Source organism: Hypomesus nipponensis, chromosome 5, assembly GCF_054491055.1.
Source record: "Hypomesus nipponensis isolate SF chromosome 5, ASM5449105v1, whole genome shotgun sequence".
NCBI classification, from domain to species: domain Eukaryota; kingdom Metazoa; phylum Chordata; class Actinopteri; order Osmeriformes; family Osmeridae; genus Hypomesus; species Hypomesus nipponensis.
Genome location: NC_140365.1, coordinates 15,125,001 through 15,127,500, shown reverse-complemented (window position 1 = coordinate 15,127,500; position 2,500 = coordinate 15,125,001). Strand labels below are relative to the sequence as shown.

Below are 2,500 nucleotides of genomic sequence, written 5' to 3'. Positions count from 1 at the left end.
GGGCTGGAAGCTGTTTTCATTTTGACACGAGAGAGAGAGAGAGAGACCACCTTGCATTGTCAATTGCTAAATCTGTATATGGATAAGTAGCCTATGGTTGTCAACTTATTTCGTACGGCCATACCAGCCTGGCAACGCCCGATCTCGTCTGATCTCGGAAGCTAAGCAGGGTCGGGCCTGGTTAGTACTTGGATGGGAGACCGCCTGGGAATACCAGGTGCTGTATGCTCTTTTGCTCATTCACTTAGAAACTGAAATCTTGCAATATGCACAAGTAGTCCTTCATGAAAGGGGCTGGAAGCTGTTTTCATTTTGACACGAGAGAGAGAGAGAGACCACCTTGCATTGTCAATTGCCAAATCTGTATATGGATAAGTAGCCTATGGTTGTCAACTTATTTCGTACGGCCATACCAGCCTGGCAACGCCCGATCTCGTCTGATCTCGGAAGCTAAGCAGGGTCGGGCCTGGTTAGTACTTGGATGGGAGACCGCCTGGGAATACCAGGTGCTGTATGCTCTTTTGCTCATTCACTTAGAAACTGAAATCTTGCAATATGCACAAGTAGTCCTTCATGAAAGGGGCTGGAAGCTGTTTTCATTTTGACACAAGAGAGAGAGAGAGAGAGAGAGACCACCTTGCATTGTCAATTGCTAAATCTGTATATGGATAAGTAGCCTATGGTTGTCAACTTATTTCGTACGGCCATACCAGCCTGGCAACGCCCGATCTCGTCTGATCTCGGAAGCTAAGCAGGGTCCGGCCTGGTTAGTACTTGGATGGGAGACCGCCTGGGAATACCAGGTGCTGTATGCTCTTTTGCTCATTCACTTAGAAACTGAAATCTTGCAATATGCACAAGTAGTCCTTCATGGAAGGGGCTGGAAGCTGTTTTCATTTTGACACGAGGGGGAGAGAGAGAGAGAGAGAGAGAGAGAGAGAGAGACCACCTTGCATTGTCAATTGCCAAATCTGTATATGGATAAGTAGCCTATGGTTGTCACCTTATTTTACGGCCATACCAGCCTGGCAACGCCCGATCTCGTCTGATCTCGGAAGCTAAGCAGGGTCGGGCCTGGTTAGTACTTGGATGGGAGACCGCCTGGGAATACCAGGTGCTGTATGCTCTTTTGCTCATTCACTTAGAAACTGAAATCTTGCAATATGCACAAGTAGTCCTTCATGAAAGGGGCTGGAAGCTGTTTTCATTTTGAAACGAGAGAGAGAGAGAGAGAGAGAGAGACCACCTTGCATTGTCAATTGGCAAATCTGTATATGGATAAGTAGCCTATGGTTGTCAACTTATTTCGTACGGCCATACCAGCCTGGCAACGCCCGATCTCGTCTGATCTCGGAAGCTAAGCAGGGTCGGGCCTGGTTAGTACTTGGATGGGAGACCGCCTGGGAATGCCAGGTGCTGTATGCTCTTTTGCTCATTCACTTAGAAACTGAAATCTTGCAATATGCACAAGTAGTCCTTCATGAAAGGGGCTGGAAGCTGTTTTCATTTTGACACGAGAGAGAGAGAGAGAGAGACCACCTTGCATTGTCAATTGCTAAATCTGTATATGGATAAGTAGCCTATGGTTGTCAACTTATTTCGTACGGCCATACCAGCCTGGCAACGCCCGATCTCGTCTGATCTCGGAAGCTAAGCAGGGTCGGGCCTGGTTAGTACTTGGATGGGAGACCGCCTGGGAATACCAGGTGCTGTATGCTCTTTTGCTCATTCACTTAGAAACTGAAATCTTGCAATATGCACAAGTAGTCCTTCATGAAAGGGGCTGGAAGCTGTTTTCATTTTGACACAAGAGAGAGAGAGAGAGAGAGAGACCACCTTGCATTGTCAATTGCTAAATCTGTATATGGATAAGTAGCCTATGGTTGTCAACTTATTTCGTACGGCCATACCAGCCTGGCAACGCCCGATCTCGTCTGATCTCGGAAGCTAAGCAGGGTCGGGCCTGGTTAGTACTTGGATGGGAGACCGCCTGGGAATACCAGGTGCTGTATGCTCTTTTGCTCATTCACTTAGAAACTGAAATCTTGCAATATGCACAAGTAGTCCTTCATGAAAGGGGCTGGAAGCTGTTTTCATTTTGACACGAGGGGGAGAGAGAGAGAGAGAGAGAGAGAGAGAGAGACCACCTTGCATTGTCAATTGCCAAATCTGTATATGGATAAGTAGCCTATGGTTGTCACCTTATTTTACGGCCATACCAGCCTGGCAACGCCCGATCTCGTCTGATCTCGGAAGCTAAGCAGGGTCGGGCCTGGTTAGTACTTGGATGGGAGACCGCCTGGGAATACCAGGTGCTGTATGCTCTTTTGCTCATTCACTTAGAAACTGAAATCTTGCAATATGCACAAGTAGTCCTTCATGAAAGGGGCTGGAAGCTGTTTTCATTTTGAAACGAGAGAGAGAGAGAGAGAGAGAGAGACCACCTTGCATTGTCAATTGGCAAATCTGTATATGGATAAGTAGCCTATGGTTGTCAACT

General features: G+C 47.2%; 7 non-coding genes and 1 pseudogene across 7 annotated transcripts; all 8 read left to right on the top strand.

Annotated features, from left to right (window-relative positions):
- The first annotated feature begins 110 nt into the window (after window positions 1–110).
- On the top strand, window positions 111–229 carry LOC146289331 (5S ribosomal RNA). Its single transcript, XR_014758239.1, has one exon. It is a non-coding gene; the product is annotated as a 5S ribosomal RNA (ribosomal RNA).
- A 170-nt stretch (window positions 230–399) lies between these two features.
- LOC146289330 (5S ribosomal RNA) lies at window positions 400–518 on the top strand. Its single transcript, XR_014758238.1, has one exon. It is a non-coding gene; the product is annotated as a 5S ribosomal RNA (ribosomal RNA).
- Window positions 519–696: 178 nt separating this feature from the next.
- Window positions 697–815, top strand: LOC146289329 (5S ribosomal RNA; annotated as a pseudogene).
- Window positions 816–1,007: 192 nt separating this feature from the next.
- On the top strand, window positions 1,008–1,126 carry LOC146289328 (5S ribosomal RNA). Its single transcript, XR_014757319.1, has one exon. It is a non-coding gene; the product is annotated as a 5S ribosomal RNA (ribosomal RNA).
- A 180-nt stretch (window positions 1,127–1,306) lies between these two features.
- LOC146289327 (5S ribosomal RNA) lies at window positions 1,307–1,425 on the top strand. The gene has a single exon (XR_014757286.1). It is a non-coding gene; the product is annotated as a 5S ribosomal RNA (ribosomal RNA).
- A 174-nt stretch (window positions 1,426–1,599) lies between these two features.
- Window positions 1,600–1,718, top strand: LOC146289326 (5S ribosomal RNA). Its single transcript, XR_014758237.1, has one exon. It is a non-coding gene; the product is annotated as a 5S ribosomal RNA (ribosomal RNA).
- A 178-nt stretch (window positions 1,719–1,896) lies between these two features.
- On the top strand, window positions 1,897–2,015 carry LOC146289325 (5S ribosomal RNA). Its single transcript, XR_014758236.1, has one exon. It is a non-coding gene; the product is annotated as a 5S ribosomal RNA (ribosomal RNA).
- Window positions 2,016–2,205: 190 nt separating this feature from the next.
- Window positions 2,206–2,324, top strand: LOC146289324 (5S ribosomal RNA). Its single transcript, XR_014757318.1, has one exon. It is a non-coding gene; the product is annotated as a 5S ribosomal RNA (ribosomal RNA).
- The last annotated feature ends 176 nt before the right edge of the window (window positions 2,325–2,500 follow it).